Below are 22,643 nucleotides of genomic sequence, written 5' to 3'. Positions count from 1 at the left end.
ATTATTAGATAAAAGTTTTTTAATCGTGCAGGTTCGAGGCAATGCATGATAGGGGAAGGGGGAGGGTGCATACTGTATGTATATTTAATTCAATTTCTAAATTTAAGCATCCATTTTAGTGTTATTAGGAAAGAAAAGAATTGCTTCCAAGATAAAGTAATAAACTGGAGATTCAAAATATTTTATACATACAGTACGTATACCCTAAAATGATACTGGATTCCATCTCGCACACTCTCTCTAATTGGGGGGGGGGGGGGGCTGTCTATAAATCCGCGCAGTTTCTCTCAACTATCGCAGTTCTACTGTGGTCAGTTTCTCACCTGTGGGCGCGGTTCACGTGCACAAGCGGCACTTACATGTACATGTCTATCATCGTGTAAATTATAAGAATTTACACATCTTAAGTGATATTCTGACGTTTTCATAACTTTCATCATTAAAGTAAAGAGATTCTTTTTTTTTCACTGTCTTGGGACCTTTGTGCAAGTGGATTATTGTGTGAATTCCGTACCTGTCTTATGCAAGGTATTGATCGAGGGAGTCTTGCATCAGGCATTCAGAGGAATACACACAAATCCTTGAACTTGCAACGGCGATTGAGGGTATATATCAAGTGTTAAATGTGCTCTGCATATAAACTTCTCATCTTCTATAAGAAGCACTGAAATATTTTCATAGTATCATATTTCCCACTTAGAACGATCTCTTCTTTAATTTTTCGTCGAGAACGACGAAGAACAATGCAGTCTATAAATAGATCGAGGTCGCGTCTTTGTTTAGAGGTGTTTGTGAAGAATCACGCCCTTTGGTTGGAGCAAATAGCACGAGTTTCTTTAGAACAAGTCGTGTACATCTTTTTCTTAGAATTCCAAATTATGCAAGCGTACTTGCAGTTTTATTCCACCGTAACTAGTCAGCCCGCGGGCTGACTAATGAAAAAAAAAAAAAAAAAAAACACTGGCAGATTTAGAGGAGGTTCAGGGGGCCTGCAAGCCCCCTTTTTGTATCCAAAATATACACAAGATTTAATAAATCAATTTTTATGTGGCTTTGGGCCCCTACCCCGACCCAAAACTGGTCGGGCCCCCTTTTCTAGATTCCTTTATCCGCCACTGAAAAAAAGAATGTGTTGTTCTCTTGGATGTCGATATCTGAATTATATTTTAATTAAACATCCTGTCTAATATATCATGGGAGCCCATAATAGGACGATTATTTGTTTTTTAAAATAAAGTGGTTCTTAAAAATGTTAAAAAAAACTTACAAACGGCTAAGTAATTATTTAATTCATCTAGAACAAAAGTTAGTTTAGTTATTTGCTTACATAATCTAACTTTTATAAATTAACACGAAAGTCGTGCGATCGTATACAAATACTCAGAAGCAATCTTCATATTTAATGAACGTATAGGTGAATAAATTGCCTCTCATCGCTATACGTATACCCCCATCCCCGAAATAAATAGAATGTTTTCCTTCGCAGCCGGTTATGTAAGTACAAGTGAGGATGGAGCTTTACAGAAGCAGGTGATGAATTCCGAGAGAAAGGCACTGCCTATTTTATATACATGTACATTCCTAGGGACGTGGTTTTCTGAACCGATGTCACTGTTATTCAAAGACATATAGCTAGAAATTCTCTCTCTCTCTTTGAAATGCAGGCCCGTCGATCGTAAAAAAATGACAAAATAATTTCAATTTTTATTATTTACATTTGCAAATATTTTTCTTAGATGAACCTATTTGAAGAGAAAATATGTTCAATTCTGTACAAACTTATTAGGGGGTCAGAGGTCATGGCGTGACCGTATCACACAGCGAGATGATATCTTGTCTACATATTTCTGTCCCGGTGACACTGGTTTCGGAACTTCTAAGCCGTTAAAGCGATGATAAAGATAAAATTATTGAAACATATATGTTTTTTTTCGTTCAACAAATGATCATTAGTTCTTTCTTCGGTGTGAAGAATGTTTTTAATTAGCCTAAAATCACGCTTACCTTTTTAACCCGAAATTCCTTTGAAGGTATGTACTGAAGACGATATCACCGCTTTTGACTTCATATAAAGAACTCATACAATAATAGTAAGATCATTCTCAGTAGCGATCATTGTTTTTTTTTTTTTTTTGTTTTTTTTTATTATGAATAGATATTTCCTGAACTGGACTGCTGAACAGCAATATAAGTATTCAAATGTTGGAGCGAGGCGAACTCTCAAGACCAAACAGCTTCTAGGTCACTTCGCGTCACAACAAAGCATGAATACGGCGGGCCGTTCGTGTAATAAATGCAGTTCTTTTCAGAAAATTCGTCTCAAATGTAAATAAAAGTAATAAACAACAATGTTAAAAAGTTCTCTGGGAAATGAACTTGGTTGGTACCTGATCAAATCTGAGAAGCCCTTATTAGGGCTTCACAGGATTTGATCACGTGACCAACCAAGTTCATTTCCCAGAGAACTTTTTAACATTGTTGTTTATTTCTTAAATAAGTATCTCATCTCCCAAGCCCAAAGCCCAAAGTAAGCTTTTCTGTTCATAATTCTTCAGCTTTGTTTGCTTTCTTGGCGTATATAAGCGTTATCGTCGTTGTCGTTCTAAAGTTACTTGTAAAATTTTCTAATTTTTATCTTATCATAAAAACTGGGCCATAACAACGAAAATTAACATAGAATATTTTTGGTTAAGTTTTGTTCAAATGAAGGGTCACATCCTCTTTTAACGGATACATGTAGTAAAAATTAGATGGGGTCCAGGCGCGGATCAAGGAATTATTTTTCCACGGGGGGGGGGATCCCAATAAAAAAATATTTCAACCCAGAAATTTCTTGACGAGCCAAAAAAAAAAAAAAGAAATTCTTTTCACAAACGTGAAAAACCTATTTCGTGTGTGTGTTTGTGTGCGTGGGGGGGGGGGGGGGGTCGTTGACTTTTAAAGCTTCATACCTAAGACTTTTCATACCATTTTAACACAGATCCGCGTTATCGAGGAAGAGTCTGCGTTTTCTAGGGGGGGATGGTTACTTTTACTTGCTTTTGTATATACAATTAACTGCCCCCAACCCCCTCTAGATCCGCGCATGGGGTCATTTGAAAATAGTATTCTCAAGAACCCCTGGACTAAAATGAGAAAATTTCCAACATAGCATACATTCATTTTATTTTTCAAATCTTGATTCCAGGGAGAAGGTTTGGGCCGGAAAGAGTGTTCATAATTTAACATAGGAATTTATATATCCCCCCAAACGAAGTGTGTTGGTTTGGGGTAGGGGTGTTTTGAGTCTTGGAATCACACTGTCCGTCTGCCTAGCTGTCCGTCTGTACGTGATAGTTTGCCCAGGATATAACTTTGTTATGAAGAAACTGGAAGGTCATACTTGGTACAAAGATTACTAATGATCCGAGGGTGTGTCATGGTTTTGATCCAACATCATTCCGGCAAGTTCAAGGTCACTTTAAAAAAATAGCAAAGTTTTGTCCGACTCATTTATCTGTAATAGAGAGTCACCAGAAGCTCACTGGATACAGGAATTGCTTATGACAAAAAGGGTTTGCCACGACCTTCATTCGAGGTCATTCCTGTAAGTTCAAGGTCACTGACAGAAAAGTGTAAGATTACTGTATGTGCTATAATTTTGGAAGCTCATACTAGGAACAAAGATTGCTTATGATCCACCGGTTTGAGATAACATAGTACTAGATTGGCAGAAGAAGTGGCAAAACTCGTGCCTGGATTATAAATTTATAAGGGGTGGGAGGAACACAGGAAACTTTTTCTCAGATTGCTTGAGATGGGTTTGTCCTGACCTTGAATAGAGGTTTTTCCCGCAAGTTCAAGGTCACTGGCAGATAAATATTAATTTTTTTTCCATACTATAACTTTGTAATATAAAATCACTGGAAGCTATTACTTGATACAGAGATTGCTTATGATCCAAGGATGTGTTTTGACCTTGATCCAAAGTCTTTCTGGTAAGTTCAAGGTCACTGACAGAAAAGTGCAATATTCTTTTTCAGGCATATCTTGGTCATAGAGTATCACTGGAAGCTCATAATTAGTTCAAAGGTTGTTTTTGACCTTAAAATAGGTCATTTAGGCAAGTTCATGGTCACTGATATAATAAGTGTAAAATTCAAAAAGGTCTAGTCGCCCACGTGGCGCAGTGGTAAGAGTGTCTCCTCTAGAGTCGTGGATTAAGGAGTTGATCCTTATGTCGCAGGTTCGAATCCCACTATGGGACACAGAGACCGATCCTTCAGATGAGACCGTATAAACTGAAGTCCCGTCTGGCAGTAGGTGCTGGCACGAAAAAGATCCTTCACTGTTCAATGGCCATGAGTGCCGAGTATAGGTCACAATTTGCAGATCTCCATCGGCAAATATGGTGGCGTCTCCACATGATTGAAAAATTCTCGAGAGGGACGTTAAACAACATACACACAAACAAACAAACAAAAAAGTCTTTAATTTTGTAATAGAAAAAATTGCATGCATTTTCATTTCACTGAAAAGATGATAAATATATCATCCAAAGTGTGTAATGGCCTTGACTTAAATTCGAGGTCACTTAGAATATCATGTTTTGGATGAATAGTCTGAAAGAATACGTGACTGTGATTTTTTTTTTGTCGATGACATACAGATGGTGTTTGCTCTTAACCAGCTGCAGAATGTGTCCTGGCTTGACGCACGATTATTTGGACAAGTTCAAGTTCACTGACAGGGGAATTTTACATTCTTTTACTGTCTTTCTACTGTTGAAACATTGGAAGTTGATGCCCCTTACAGGATTAATTATAACCTTAAAATGTTGCATGACCTTGACTCAAGGTCGCTTTGTTCTGTCCGGAGCTCCGACGGAAGACCTATTCGTTGCATTGCAACGAGCTCGGCTCTAGTTCAATAATTTATTTTTTGTTGTGTTTTCTTAAAGTTGATCTCATTAGGAAATACGAAATTTGATTTTTTCGAAATAGTATTTTTACCAACGAAATGATTATCTTAACAGTTTAAAGTCCTATCTCAATACTTTCTATTTTCGACATGAAAGAGTTATATTCTTAGTGCGCTCTTTTGTGAAAAAGTTGGAAAATGTACAAATCTTGCAGGATTTCTAGGACACTCAGCATGTAAACAATATGTTGAATGTTGATGAAAAACAGCCAAGCAAACATGCAAATGAGACACTGCATTGCTCCTGAATTTACATGCATCAGAAATAGAAAGGACAACGATATCAATTTATTACAGGAAGTTATTAAGAAGAGTTGACGGTCCATCTTCAAATACGGGTGTTGCTAAAACACGGAACAGTAAACGAAACGGAACGGAAAATATGATACCAATTCAAAGCCCTTGAAAATATATAAATTATACTTAAAAAAAAAACCGATATACATTGTATATGTTGTTCATATTTAACCTTGATTATCAAGAGCAAGTTGACCTATTCATATAATATATTCTCATATGAAGTTTCCTGTACAAAAGCAAAGCATAGGGTACGATAAACTATAATACCGTACACATGGTATATGTAAAACGTTGTGGTAAAATATGAATGAATTAACTTTATAAAAAACCACACTGATCAACATGAATAGCCAGTATTCGATATTTATATGAGCGAACACAGCATAATTTTTCATTCACAGGCACCTAAAGCGTGGATAACCATGATATCGTGCAATTCTCTACCCCCCCCCCCCCCCCCCCCGAAAAACAACACAGACTGATTGCACAGAATAACATTAAAATTGTTATGATGGAGAAATCACACATTTTCCAGAAAATGCACTTTCGTAATTTATATATTACACATTATTATTATTTGGTAGAGAGGGGGAATGATGCATAGATGTAGCCTACGTTAATTGTCCTCGCTTTGAGTGCCTGACGGTGGATAGCGCAGCTAGATCCAGGATATTCTTCGGGGGGGGGGGGGGGTTACACCCCAGTCAAAAAAAGTTTGTTTATTGTTTTACGTCCCTCTCGAGAATTTTTCACTCATATGGAGACGCCACCACTTGCTGGTGGAGAACTACAAATTTTGACCTATACTCGGCACTCAGGGCCATTGAGCAGTGAGGGATCTTTTTCGTGCCAGCACCTATTGCAACACGATACCTCGGTCTCACCGAAGGACCGGTCCCCACGTCCCACAGTGGGATTCGAACCCGCGACGTTAGGATCAACTCCTTACTCCGCGACTTTAGAGCGAAATCTCTAACCACTGTGCCACGCGGGCGACAGTCAAAAAAAACGTTTTATGTGTACCTTTCTCATCAACTTCACAGGGGTCCGTGTTTTCGGGGGAGGGGGGGGGGCAAGGTCTTTTTACTTACTATGTAATACTATGTACACATAATAACTCCGAAAATTTCAGGGGGTCTGAACCCCATCCCGAACCCCCTCTAGATCCGTACATGTAGTTGTAATAAGCGTATCCTCTATTCTTTCCTTAATGTCAGTGATCGTTGTCTATATAGAACACAAATGTGTACATGATTATTCTCTTTCCCCCCCCCCCTTCCCCCTGTTTTAAAACACTATTGCCTGTTTCATAATAAATAGTGCTGGTAGTTTTTAGAGGGGGGGGTCATGAATAAATTACATTGTTTTGTCATTTTTTTAATGAGATATAAACTGTATGATAAAGAATACTGGTTCCTGTCTGATTTATATATGCGTAAAGTAATAAATTTGATATAAGATTTTCCGTTCAGTTCCGTTTTCCGTTTCGCGTTTTAGCAACACCTTCCTAATACAATGAAAATGCCTCGGAAACGTCGTAATTTTTTACAATGAATGATAAATTCAAGGCTTTCTCACTCTCAAATATTTATGTCTATTAGGGTAGGATGGTGTAATTTCGACTGATTATATTTTGTACTGAAGATTTGTTCAAGTATGTCATAGTCTGTTATGCTACAGCTTTTACTGGATTTTTTTCCCTTCGGAAAACCTTTTATTTTTCAGATTACATTGTTTTTACATGTATTATTTGTCATTATAAGAAAGAAATGCGTTCGATTTACAAGATATGTGTGTGGGTAACTTCGACCACGCACGGGGTAACTTTGACCGCTGCACCATTTATGATTATAAACGGAATAATTTGCGTCACCCTAATATAAAAAAATATATATAAATTCAAATTATTCTTTTGTAAAACATAAAAGACTGATGTAAAAATACTAATAAAAAGAGACGATAATTTTCAAAATGTGACTAATTTGAAGACATCGAATGCAGATGCACACATAGACATCTAATCCGCATGTAAACTGAACAGACGAGTTTTCACTGTTGTAGAACTAGTTTCTACTGTGTATACGTGTACATAATATTTTTTTTTTTTTACTTTTTTTTATACGGTCAGGAATTCTTTTTGGTAAAAGTCATATTGCTGCAGATTGTATTGCGTCATTTTTCATTGGTCGAAGTTTATATCTGCACCCATGCAGGGGTAACTTCGGCCGATTTCTGTTCAGCTGATTTGCATTTTAATTTGTAAAAAATAAATACTTTTAATCAAAAAGGCATGCATTTCAGTTGCAAAAATATATCTGATAAACGTCACGTAAGGGATATCCATTTATTAATTTTCTATACAGATTTTTAGAGTATTGGCTAATAAATACGTGAAATACTCATCTGTTATTTAAAGCCTCTTCCTGAATATCGTATTATTCAACTTAACAGCTTAATTACGCTTACTGAAATAAAATTAAGAACGGATCGTCAATTAGGACTGCAGGTTTGATAAATTCACAGCATGAAGCATCCTCACAACGTCAGGGGTCTTGAGTCAACACGTTGCGTTATTGATTGACATTGTAAAACAGAGACAATTAACGGTAGTTTAATGGCTGCGCTGGCTATTCTAACAATTTTAGAATAATTTATCATTGAAATGAAGTTGTAAAGTGTATTATCATTTATTTTCATGTCATCATTAGATGTCTAATAAGTTTGTGATATTCAAGTATATATATATGTATGTTCTCCTTGTACAATTTTTATGGAACCGCGGGCATGCAGGGGGAGTTGAATTTTTCATAACACACTACTTCTTAAATTTATGTAATTTACGTTAGACAATTCTGGACATTCGAAATCATTAAGTTTATAGGCTCCTAAGATGTCAAAGACATTTTATCGTACTAAAAAGTATGGATAACATAAAACATGTATTTTAAAAAATACGCCACAATATAGCCTTTCAGTTACTTATACAAACAAATCAAATAACATGTAATAGCTTTCAAATCTTTTAATTTATTTCTTATTGAAATTTAAGATCTCTTTCCGTAAACAGGTATGTTAAGACGAGGTCATTAAAGGCCGAAATTTTTAAGTAGAAAAGGGAACGAATAGTCGCCAGTTTTTCTTTGGAATTTTACAGTTATCTTGCATGTACATGTACAAAACAGCAGCGAAGTTTAAAAAAAAATCCATGAAGTCAAGGTTTAATTATCTTCTCTCAATTATTTCTTGTTATAATTACCGATCCATATAACAATATAATAACGATTTGATTTTACATTTTTTTTATCAGAGTGAATAAAAAGCGATTTTCATGCGGTACGGTACATGAAAGCGTTTGACGCGTGACAATTACAAGTTTAGTAGAAAATAATAATTTGTTCAAGGTTAGGTGCTAATAAATTTGTAATATTCAAATACAGTTACGCAGCCATGTATGTCTCATTCTACATATTTTGGACGCGCGTGTGAATGTGGGATTTTGCATTTCCATACGCTCGATATGCGTATATTTGGGGCGCTTTGTATATGTATATACACAGTTGTACATTTTAAGGGCGTCGACAAAAGAACGTATATTAGATTACATACATGTACATTTAAGTTTCAAAAGTTCCATCAGTAGTAGGAATTAATAAAGGTAACATATTTTGAATTTTATTTGAAATAAAACAGACAATTAGCTCGATATCGAGAAATAAATTGTTTATAAAAATAATAATGCAACTTTCTTGTACTTCAGCGAACAAAATATTAAATGAAATGCACTAGCGACTTAATCAAAGATATTATGAAATAATGTGAAAGATTCAACATATTTATCCACTCATGACTTAGTTTACAAAATGAACTTGGAATGGCCATTCTATGGTTTGTTTTGTGTTAGACCGTAGGTCACTGGTTCACATGCCGATTGATCCCCGGTGACCTCCTTTGCCACGCGCTATCGAGGGAGATGTTAAATAATTGTAAACACACAAGGTGAATGAAAAAGTCGTGCACTTAATGGCTGTGAATAGTCTATGCTTCAAAGTTATGTTTTGTTTTCTCACTATATTGTCTGTTTTTTATATGATAAGAAGAAAAAGTTATATTTTTTTCCATTTTTTAGTAGACTGGTTTATAAGAATTTGAAAAAAATGAAATAAAAGGGAAAATTGTCAGTAAATAACTCGGAAATAAAGCACAAAACACTTCAAGAACCTTATTCTAAAGAATATTAGCATCTAATGTAGCCAGGTTTATATTTATAGTAAGTTTATTTTAGTTACGCGCATGAAGAGCTCTTGTTTACTTGCTGAATGAAAACAGTTTCCTGTATATGGGTCAAGCTTCTGGCTCATTTAAAACACAATACTCGAACAATATAACATTTTCTTGAGATCAATAAGATGTTAAAGAACAACTTTTTTTTAACGGCAGCCATTTCGAAATATTTACCGTTTTTGAGTTATAAAGCAAAAACTTTAGAGGGCTTCAGATCCCTAATTTTAGGGGCCAGCCCCTTTTTAGTGGTGTCAAATGAAAGGCCTAAAAATTGTGCACAACTTTTATTCTACATGTCTTATCAAAATATTTTTAGTTTTAAAGATACAAAGAAAAATATGTCTAAATTTTCGCTCTTTTAGGCGTTCTAATTTTTGACCCCTATATAGCGCCATTTTGAATACAGAAATCGAAAAACAAAAACCGATATGCACAACTTTAATCCTTCTGTTATTTAAATTCGGTATAATTTCTGCTCCAGCTTTTGTAGTCTCGGAGCCTTTGTCTGGAAATGAAGCCTAGTAAATTTTCATTTAAAGGGAAATAACTCAAAAGCGGAAGTGTCTTTTTGAAATGTTTGACATTATTCTGATAGAGTTTTGTAACGTCTATAAACTCTGGTAATTTGAGCAAAATCCGTTGAGAAATGAGCGAGATATGAGGTCTCAAAGTTGGCGTCTAGGAAAAAGAAGAAAAACTAGAGCAGAGCTCGTTGCAAAGCAACGAGTAGGTCTTCCGTTGGAGCTGCGAACAGGAAGAAGTGACCTTGAGTAAAGGTCATGCCACATTCTAAGGTTATACAATGTAAGCAATCTTGTAAGGGGTATCAACTTGCAATGTCTCACCAGTAGAAAGACAGTTAAGGAATGTTGTTTCTCCGTTGATGACCTTGAACTCGTTCAAATGACCTTGCATCAAACCATGACACACTCTGGCCATAAGCAAACCCCATCTATGTGTTACCAACTCGACAAGTTAACACATGTTCTTTCAGACCATTCATCCAGTCAAAACATTCTTTCCTTACTGATCCTAAATTTAATCAACATGGCCGTAGGAATCGGGGGAGGGGGGACACAGGGGGAAGGGGGGGCGTTAACCTCTTTTTTTTTTGTTTGTCAAGGAATTGTTGGTAGTTGGTGACCTTTTTTTTGCTTGTCAGGAAATTTATGGTAGCAGTGCCCCCTCAACTGTCAACTGAAAATGTATGGCTGTGCCCCCTCCCCCCCCCCCCAAAATGAATTTGCTTCCTATGGGCCTGATCAAGGCAATGTTACACTCTGTATGATATCAGCGATACCCTTTTGTGTGTTTCAGACTTGACAAGTTCACAGTTTGCATTTATTGCATGATAGTGAGGGAGACATGAAGGTTTCTTCGCCCATAAAAAATCATATTCCACGAGGGCAACGTGAAGATTTCTTCGCCCATGAAAAATCATACTCCCCGAAGGCAACGCCCGATAGAAATATGATTTTTCATTTGCGAAGAAATCTTTATGTCTCCCTCACTATTACGCAATAAATTGTTTATAATACCGAATTAACCAAAATGCAGGAATTACAAAGGAGACCCAATGAATAAAGCAAACATGCATTTGATGAGAACGATATGAAAGAGATGTAAGTTACAGGTACACCAATAGACTCGTTTCATTAAAAAAAAATTCCTACGTGACAAGTTTGTGTGATCACACCAGTAACATTCAAACACCACCATTACATTTTTACACATTTAAATCGACACAATCAATCAACGATAATATGTTGACGGTGCGACCGTTGGGGCAAGTGCATTGTTCACTTAATTTTAAGATCCGCCTCTTCAAACAGCACGAGACGTCTAGACTGTGACGTCTCATGACGTATGTTAGCTGTATTTCCATAAACGAATTTTGAAAAGTGCAAACATTTTAACAAATAACGTTTAATCTACTATCTGTATGTAATTCCATTAATTAAGGTGATTTTTTGGGGTGAATTTTTAGTTGTTGTTACCGCGCGAACGAAGTTAGCAGCGTCGCTATAAACAATCTAACTCCTCACTCGTTTAATTGTGAGGTCATAATCGTGAAACACGACGTTTTGTTGCAGGGCAAACATGATGGACACGTGACTTTCTCGGCCAATCAAATTCTATTTTACTAGTGATTTTTCACTTGTAAGCTAGTTTTCACAGAGGTATAATAAACGTTTTTCTTAGACCATACATCGAAATAAATTATTATAATTTCTATAGTCGTAATTTATTAGGTTCAACTCACTGCTTTAAAGGATCATTGTAAATGTTTTATGCCCGATTTGGATACTGAACAACTTGTGATTTTTGAAACACTGATGCCCCCATATGACATCTTATGGCAAAAGTTAAAGTTTCTCAAATGCAAGTCAAACTCCATGGTCAAGATCAAAAGATAAAAAAAAAAATGTTATTACCCAAATAAAGGTCTTGAACAAAGAATATACTGTGAAATATATACTAGTATGAAAGCCATAGCAGCAACAGTTAAAAAGTTATGGCCAAGGTTAATTTCTTTAAAAGGTCAAACTCCAAGGTCAAGGGATCATAATTGTTTGTACTTGAGGGAAGGTCTTAATTGTTACAAGGAATACACATGTGGTATTAAAAAAGCCTTAACACCAACTGTTCAAAAGTTAAAACCAAGGTTAAAGTTTTTCAAAAGTAGGACATACTCAAAGGTCAAGGTAAAATGGTCAAAATTATAGGTATACAATGACAGGCCTTGTCACAAGAAAATTACCTATGTAATATAAAAGCCCTAGTACTAGTCATTCAAAAGTTATTGACAAGGCTAAAGTTGTTTAAAAGTTGGTCAAACTCCAAGGTCAAGGTCAAATGGTCAAACATATTTATACCCAAGGAGGAGACTTATCACAAGGGATACAGATGTGAAGTATAAAAGCCCTAGCACCAACTGTTCAAAAGTTTTGGCGAAGGTTATAGTTTGGTAAAATTTTGCGAAAGAGGATCAAACTCCAAGTTCAAGGTCAAGAGGTCAAATATGTTGGTACCTGAAGGAAGTCCTTGTTACTAGGAATACACATAAGAAATATGAAAGCAGTAGTTCCAACCAATCAAATTTTATGGGCATAGTTAAAGTTTTTGCGGACAAAGAGGCTAACACAGTCTAACAGACAAATAGACAGGTTGACAGGACAAAAACGGTATGCCCCCCGGATCTTCGATTACAGTAGCATAAAAAAAATGTCGGCGTCTTTGGGTTTTCGCATTGGCCTTAAATCTGAAAATCCAAAGGATTACAAGGAGCATTACGATACGCTTTCACATCATGTTCTATAACCCAGAGCATATTGTCTGCAAAGATAAATATTTCATTCAGTATTTAATTAGCTATGCATAATTATCTATGTTGTTTTAAAAAAGGAAATATAAAAAAAGTATTTGTTTTATATTTTTCGATGTAGAGATATACAGAAAATGTTTTCCAATTTTAAGTCCTATCGCAATACACATTTAAAAAATAGTGTGTGTTGGAGGGGGGGGGGGTCATTACATTTTTGCTGGGATTCGCCTATGTATGACCGTAGAGAAACAAAGAGTGGGGAGGGGGCAAGCAGCAACTAAATCAAAATTTACATATTAAGGTTTTGTCAAAGGTCAACATGTCCAAAAATTTATTTTTACAATAGCTTCAAAACTATGTGGTTTATAAAGTTAAAAGTTTTACAGTTTATAAATATATCATATTGATTAACAGATAGAAAGTATCACTTGATAACAAATACTTTTAAAAAATATTAATCGGGAAAAATTCTTTTTAAAAATGCATATATTTCTAAAAAGTACACATAATAAGTTCCGTACTTTTAGTGAAAGCCATCATTGCAGAAACAATATATGTTTATCAATAGGGGCAAGTTGGACTTCGATAGCCTCTGGAAAGTTGTTTTCCCTGTCTATTTTGCCCCAATGTTAAGATTTGAAAGCGAAAGTACATTGCAAATGGCGGATTTTATAGGGGTCTTGTCTTTATACATGTCATGCTTTCAATAACAGCCTTTCAGAGACCATTCACGTCCAACTTGCAATAGTGAGGCATTTTTTGTGTGGAACGATTGTTTTGGAGTTTTCTCGATTTTTTCATATGGTACACATGATGAGTAAGTGCAATAAATATAATTTGTGGAAAAAATGTCCAGCAAGCCCCGGGGTTGAATATCGGGGGGGGGGGGTCTGTCCACAAGTACCTGTTGTCAAGCCCGTAGAAAGCAATTTCAGTTTTTTTGGGAGGGGGGGGGGCAAATAGAAATTTCCACAGGTACTTGTACTCGATCTTTTTCCTATGGTACACATGATGAATAAGTGTAATAAATATAATTTGTGGAAAAAAAATGTCCAACAAACATCGAGGTTGATCCTGTCCACAAGTACCTGTGGAAATTTCTTGATACATAAACAGAATTTAAAAGCATGTATAAGACATCAATTGAAGGAGAGAGGGCACGGTCGTAATTAAAAGTTACATAGAGACTAGGAAGGAATGACCTGTCATTAAATTTTGGTTAAGAACTATAACAGGTACTTGTGGACAGGACCCCCCCCCCCCCTCCAATATGCCCCACAGGTCAAAAAATATTTTTTTTGTATATTTTTCATAAATTATTCTTCTAGTACACATTTACAATGTATTCCATAAGAAAAATCCAAAAAATAACGCAGAATTAACGTTTTACTAAAAAATCATACCCGCGGTATTATTTTATAATACCGCGGGTATGATTTTTTAATAAAACGTTTTACTAAAAAATCATACCCGCGGTATTATTTTTTAGTAAAACGTTAATTCTGCGTTATTTTTTGGATTTTGGAGGGGCGAGGGGGGGTTCCTGTCCACAAGTACCTGTGATTAGATGCATAAATTATGTTATTAATCATTTTATCCTAAAGGAAAAATCTCAATCTCAATCAAACTTGTTCCGCATATTATGCTCTCTGATTCATTACTCAACAGATGTTTCATATACATGTAAGATGGGAAGACTGCAGACTGCAGGTGTGATAAATTCACAGCATGCTGCTCCAGCCTTAATTCCAACTTTGTTCCAAAATATTATTATTCAACGCGAAAAATTAGAATTAGCCGAAAGAATATTTTGAATCACTTCGGAAATGCTGCCGTAGCACCAGACTGAGTTCACAATATCGAGTGATTTTGATTGACAGGTGTAACGCCGTTGTGCATGGATTTCGTGTAACTATACATGTACTGCAGATTGTGGTTGAAAATAATAAACAAACAGATCTAATAGTCCAGTCAATCTAGCCCTAAAACACCCTAACCTTAAGCAAATTGCAACAGAAATTATTCCAGTAGAATTTTGTTATTTATAATGTGCCTTTTGATATATCAAAACTCTAGAAGTATATATTTGTCCAAACATCATTTTTTCAGTTTTCAAAAAAACCGATTTCTGTTCAAAAATGCCGATAAATCACTGTTTAAAAAGACATTCTATATACGCATAATAAAAGTTTTGCCATCTATATGATCTTGAATTTTCTTGGTAGGTCATGCAGAAATGCGTCTGCAAACTGAAACTGGTAATTATTTCATTAATTGGTTTGGATTCCTGTTCCCATGGCAACGGACATAACTGAAAATAAAATTTTTCCAATTCCTCAGTATGGCTTTCTGCAGGGACAAAGAATGTGTAGCCATAGTAGGAATGACAAGTTTTATTAGTTAAGATAATTTTAAAAAAATTTATATATAGTGGACAATTAAGCACACACATGACACATCTCAGGAATTTTTATCGAGGGGGGGGGGGGGGTCATATCAAATATCACAGATGTCAAGTCTCGGAATTTTTCTGACAAGCAAATATAAATAGATAAATAAACAAATAAGTAAAAAGAAAGAAAAATAAATAAATGAAATTAATTATTCATTACCTCAAACTTGAAAACCTTTTTCGGGGGGGTGGGGGGGGGTCTTTTTTCATAATGCACATGACTTCTTGCCTTTTAAATAAGTGTCCTGGGGAATGGGTTCATAATGCACATGACTTGTTGCCATTTTAATAAGTGTCCTGGGGAAATGGGTTCATGGACATATCTTTATTACTTTTACATAGAACATTTTAACTCTTGAAAATCTCAGGGGGAGGGGGGTCAGCCCCCCTTCCCGACATATCTTCCTTTATAGCAATGCATGCATAGGACATTCATCTGAAATACGTCATACCTATGGATACGTAACACTTGAACTAAATCTTAAAAGTCAGATTTTTTCCCCATTGGTTTTATTTGAAAGGTTAAAGAAATAAAAGAAAAATCGTAAAAATCCACTGAAGGTGCCACATTATATTCAATATAATGTTCATTGCTAGTTTTTATATCTCCTTTGGATTTATTTTGTAATTTGTGTGTGTGTTTGGGGGGGGGGATATCACATTATTAATTAAGTTCTCGGCACTTTGAAGTAAACGTTGCAGGTCTTTAGGATGAGATGATAAAGAACCCTCACTGCCCAATGGCCGTAAGCGCCGAGTAAAGGTCTAAATTTCAAGCTCTTTGCCGGTATATGGTGACGTTTTTCTATAAGTGAAAAGATCTTGAACGGGGCGTAAAACAAATTACAATCAACCAATCTTCACTAGCGCAGCTTTTAGAGGTTTAGAGTCATTTTTATGACAATTAAATTACCTATCTGATCATTTTCTATGCTCTTTTAAGTGATAGATTTCACTTATCGTGATAGGAAAATAGTATTCAAAAAAAACTTTTCTTAAATATGCAGGTGAATTTGGGATGCTACTTGGAAAATAGTCGATAATGATGTGCAGTTTTTAAAAAGCTGAAATGCACAAATCTATTACATAATAGGATGTGTTTTAAAAAAAACAAAAATTCCACAATGCAGCTTATTTCAAAGACTTCATGTAAAATTAGATCCCTCATGTGACCCTACTTGGATCCGGGGTTATGATAAGAACAAACTAGAAGCGAAATGTGAATCAAAGTGACACAAATATAATGTTTAAGAAATATGTTTACAAATTACAATAAAATATACTGAGGTACATAATGAGCATCATTATAGTGAATATGCACACACCCAAAAAAATTCAAGAATAAGGTCATCTTTAAAATATTGTTTGTTTGTCCTCTCCTGAATCAGGGTAAAATTATTATTAAGTCGGTAGGTAGGTGGGAAAATCTTTTTTTCTAGGCAATTTCAACATATTTGTTGACAGCATAAGAGGAATAAAATAAATATGATGTCCTGGAATGTAAAATAAAAGTTTTGAGTCGGGCCATTTTTAGCCAGTCGGTTGGGAGAAGGCAACCAAACAATTTTTTAAAGATGGCATTAATCTAAATTTTTTTAAATAGCAAAGTAGATCTCACTAATCTAATCAACATTCTAAAGAAAAAAATCTTTAAACGAGGTCATACACCAAAATATAACTTTTAGATAATAAAATATTTTTATGTTGCAATAATACCACTAACGACTTTCCATATATTATTTCCCCTATATATATAATGTTTCCAATATCTAATAAAAGAGAAGTAAACACTAATTTATATATGTGCATGAGTTATTATTAATTGGAAGATTGAATTTTTACAGAAATACTTGATTAATATATAATTTCCTGTGATTCATAGACCCATATTTTGATAGAAAGGTTCCTACATGCTTAAAAATCGTGACACAGATAATAATATACTAAGATTTCAACATTATATCGCTAAGTTTAGACATATATAAGATTCTCAGATCTTATATCTTCAGTGCATTGGTGAAATTTAAACCTAAGCGTGTATACAAAATGAATTATAAATTTTATTATGCTTGTTTAAGAAGAAAAGTGGTTTGTTTCCAGTGGTTAAAATTGTCTCCCTTGGTGCATATGGTAGCACGTTTCTGCAATACATATTTTATCAGAACAGTAAATATTTATTTCTGAAAAAGACATCTTTCGCCTTTATATATTTTTCTAGAGTTTTTATATGTTGATTATAATACAATTTACTAATTATAAATAAAGAAAAAAATTCTGTTGCAATTTGTTTAAGGTTTATGACAATTTGACTGGACTATAAAGAAAAGATATTGTATACTGTACATATATTTGTTAAGAACCAGTTCATTCATGAAACGATTTTAGTCGTATTATGTGGGCCCATGTTAGATTTGACAGGTTGATTTACTAGTAGAAATTCAATGGACCACAGTAATTTACCTTACCGCTGTACCTCGCACGACACATGCACAGGTGTGACAACCAAACAGTCATTATTAGTAAGGTCTATACTTATTGCATACAACAAATAAAGAGGTAAACATAATGTGTTAACTAAAAGAATTAATTATTTTAATTCATTAACTTCCTATCCTTTTCGAAGAAAATGCCCGTGTAGAAACGTTGCATGGTATTTCTCATCGATGTCGTGGCGTTGTTGGTGGATGAGACATGGCATATAAGGCATCGATAGAACGGCAATTTTATAAGCTTTTGTGAGTATTATTTGTTTTTAATAACAACTCAAAAATATACTAGTTATGGCCGCATTTGTAGCCCCCTACAGTTTCGAACCATGTGTGTACATACCCCTAGCCAAACAAATTGCACACGCTTCATGTATACTTGTTATATGTCAGATTAATATTTTTTTTTATTATACTTTCATGTTAAATACTAAAATCTGATTGGTTTAGACACATTTAACAATAATATTACCCTCAGCGTTAGCAACACACTTGACAACGGGAAACATTACGAAAATATCAAATGCGTTCAAATCATGCGCGTACGGTTCACCGTAGAATTCTCTAAACGTCGGTTGTGCGTTTGAAAGAAGCCGAATAAACGACGTCAATAAAAGCTTGCGTCCGATGTAGCTTACTTGAAAACGACAGACGAAACATCCTTGCGAGTGCAAACTTTAGGTGATAAAGGACTTGTTGAGTAGCAAACAAATAATAAAGAGGTTGGTAAATCTTTTACGAAGCTTTCTTATTGAGAATAATAGAAGCGGGGAGTTTGAAAGCTTTCTAAGCGTGAACTTAACGACAATCTCCGAATTTTTTTTATGACATCCGAAATCAATAAGACATTCAGTATAATAAAATAAATAGTGCACGTTTTTGAGGGTAACAGTTGAAATTGACACCCCTCGGAAAACCATTGTCAACCTCCGCTGACGCGTCGGTTGACAATGGTTCTCCTTGGGGTGTCAATTTCAACTGTTACCCTCAAAAAAGTGCACTATTTATATAATAACATTGTTTTTCTTAAATGCAAGGGGTATGAAAGTAATGATTTGACAAAGCAAGAACTATAATAAGACTATCCCGGGTCCCGGTATACACTTGATCAGTGTTAATCAATGTTGATATGTACGAGTACACGTATGAAGTGATATACGTCAGTCTTCATAATCATGAAATCTAAACATGAGTTGGTTTAATTCCTTTTCACATTTTTTTTTATCATCATTATATCATTATTTGGTAGCCTACTCGTAGAATTATGACAGTTCAATGTTAATTATTTGCATTAAAAAATCACATAGGTAAAAAAAAATTACATAATTATCATGATTATACACATGTATTTACAGGACAACAATTTACAATCAGGTAATTTCAGGAAAGTAATCATTTGTTGGTATTTGCTTTTCTGCATGATCCGCCTCTGAGAACGCTGTTTGATAGTGTGTCTACAGAAGGGGGGGGGGGGGGGCTTTAATAACTTAATAAAAAAACAACAAGAAAATAATTCTTTTTATTTTTTGATACTTTTGGTAAACAATACCAACTAATTCATTAATTATAATGTTGTTATCTGACTGTTTTTAGCCATTTACCTGGTGATTCGAAATACCCGGAAGTGACCTGCAATACACTAAAAAGGTGATGTAAATATAACCCCTGTCAAGGCCGCTCTATCGTAGATAGACTCGCCGTGTAATGTAGATTTGATTTTTCATTGAATTGGCTTTCCTTTAATACCAACCAACCATTTATAAACTTGTTAATAAAGTCATTTACAGTCAAAATGTAAAAAGTGATTCGGAATACTCTAAATGTACCCGTTATAAAAACAACTCATTATCAACTCAGTGGACCGATAATTTACTTCAAAATAAGCTATAGATCAATAAAATTGATTTCAGATTAACCAGTATTTTGTTCCAAAGATAATGTAAAACAGAGACCGGGGATTTTGTATTTCTCTGTATTTTAAACACTCGATATGCGTACATTTGGGGCGCTCTTGCATATACATGTACACTTGTACATTAGAATTCATGATCGTGCTTAAAAAAAGAGCATATTGTGACTTGCATGCATGTATGTATGTATGTATCCGTAAAACTTTTCGATTTTCCCGAGATTTCATCCTCACAATGTCAATAAAGGTTCCGAAATCACAATACCTTGACATTGTGAGGATGCCGAGAATTGAAAAAGTCACCTCCACTTACAAATATCATGCATGTGTACATGCAGTTTAAAACACGAGACAGAAAAATAAATTGTTGCAAACTTAGTGGTTAAGTCGGCAATTAAAATGCGTAAAACTTGAAATGAATAAATGCACGGGCGGTAAGGATTGATAAAAATAAGCGTGAGATAGAGTAAAATAAAATAATATGTAAGATTCGAAATGATTTCAAACCCAATTTTCCATTAATCGCTATGAGTACACAAAGTATTTTAACACCGATATGACCCCAGCTCTTTGCGGCCACGTGTGCACGAAGACTGGGTTACAAAGCGACAGAGCAGAATGTAAACTGTGCTGTAAGAAGGCGTGAATTATTGTATGTTTAAAAGTATTATTTGATGTATATAGTTTAATATTTAATGAAAAATTAAATGAAGAAACAATTAAGAGATTGATAGTTAAAATTATACTTTACACAAGTATTAATACTTAAAACTTCCATCACTAATTGCAATTATTTGCCTTAGCACCTTTTCAATTACAATTGAAATAGAATACTATTACACGGGACAGAGAAATAAATTGTTTGTTTTGTTTGTTTTTTTAAATCGTATTGTTGTGTCGACTGTGAACAGGCCGGGAAAAGCGATTAAAATTCGAAATGATTTTATGCACTAGTGTTTGGAATGAAGATTAAATCAAAGATGAGATTAAGTTATCATAAAGATTCAATATAAATAAAAAAAACACAATGTTTCATTAGTCGTTGTTTATACACTATGGAATTAAAACGTGATCACAGTCTTCACGGATATTTGTTTTGTTTACATGGTTTATGACCGCAGGTGGCTGGTCGATGGTGACCTCGGCAACGTGGGATCGCGGGTTGTGTTACATAACAAAAAACATCTAGGTGAACACGGTGAACGTAAAATGCGTACAGTTAATGATCATTAATTATTCGATGCTTAAAGTTTAATATTACTTACATAGTTATATAGATACATTTAATTCCTTCCTTCATTTGAAGACGTTGTTCCCTTTAAAACTAAATTAAAAAAGAAAAGAAAGTTGTAAAAAATAATTTATGAGTGAACCACAGAACACGTTTAAAACCTTATTTAGAAGAAAAATTAACATTAAATACAGTAGGGTATATTATTTATAGCAAGTTTGTTTAAGTTATACACATGAAGAATTCTGATTTACTTGCCGAATGAAAACGCTTACCTGTTTACGGGACCTGCTTTTTACCTACATATTACGACATATTACGCAATACTCGAACAAAACAACATTTGTATGAGATCAATAAGGTGTTAAAGAACAACTTTAATTCCGAAAGCCATATCGAAATATTTACCGTTTTTGAGTTATAAAGCGAAAAATTTCAAGGGCTCTAGATCCCTAATTTTAGGGGCCAGCCCCTTTTAAATGATATCAAATGAAAGCTCTTGCTATTATGCACAACTTTTATTCTACATGTTTTAACAAAATATTTTTAGTTTTAAAGATATAAAGGAAAATATGTCAAAATTTTTGCTCTTTTCCGCGTTCCAACTTTTGACCCCTCTCTTGCGCCATTTTTAATGCAAAAATCAAAAAACAAAAACCAATGTGCACAACTTCAATGCTTCTTCTTTTCAATTTCAAAGGGTTTTGTGCTCCAATTATTACAGTCTCAGAGCCACTGTCTGGAAACCAGAGGCATAAAAATTTCAATCAAAGGGGAATAACTCGTGAACAGTTGGTAATTTCCAAATTGTATTACAATATTCTGAGAGTGTTTTGTAACGTCTAAAAGCTCTGAAAATTTGAACAAAATCCGTTCAGAAATGAGGAAGATATGAAGCTTCAAAGTTGGCGTCTAGGAAAAAAAAAGAATAATAAGAATAATCTTAATCATCAGAATCAGTAGAAGGTCTTCCGTTGAAAACGGAAGACCTTAAAAAAAAAAAATAATCTTAACCATCAGAATCAGTAGAAGGTCTTCTGTTGGAACGGAAGACCTTGATAATCATTATTACTGAACAAAATAACGAATGCATGTATTCAATCTCCACGAATATATTATAGAAAAAAAGAATAAGCTGATTTATCGGATATCTCAAGAATTATGTAATCTTGACAATCCATAGTGATGTACACAATTTTCTGACCAAAAAACTTGTTCCCTTCAGTATTGCGAGTAATTCTGACTGTCTCCCTCCTTGCGTGTGAGTTTGTTTGTCAATCTCTCTTTCCTTTCTCAAGTAAATATTCGTCAAAACGATATATCGACGACAATATATGCCGACCTTGACTGTACATATTGTCGCCAACGACAATATGTACTGATGCTTGACTACATTTTGTCGTCCATTATGCAGGAGGAAAATAAGGCTTATCTCGGTACAAATTGTCGCCGGCGACAATATGTACCGATGGACGACAATATGTGCGGTGAGGGTAAATACATATTGTCGCCGACGACAGTATGTACAAAACGACAATATATACCGTCACAAGGTCACAAGTTTGAAATGTATGGCTTCTCATTGCGGGAGTTTTGTCAACACAGGTCGGAGTAGACTATCTAAGCCAATTGATTCCCAAAGGAAACTGCATATGGTAGTTTTTTGTACACTTATTAACGGGTAAAATTCATTCGACGCT

Source organism: Saccostrea echinata, unplaced genomic scaffold (genome assembly GCF_033153115.1).
Source record: "Saccostrea echinata isolate AGI-Se365-2 ecotype Australia unplaced genomic scaffold, CSIRO_AGI_Sech_v1 ptg000001l, whole genome shotgun sequence".
Taxonomy (NCBI): Eukaryota; Metazoa; Mollusca; class Bivalvia; order Ostreida; family Ostreidae; genus Saccostrea; species Saccostrea echinata.
Note: the sequence above shows the minus strand (reverse complement) of the source record.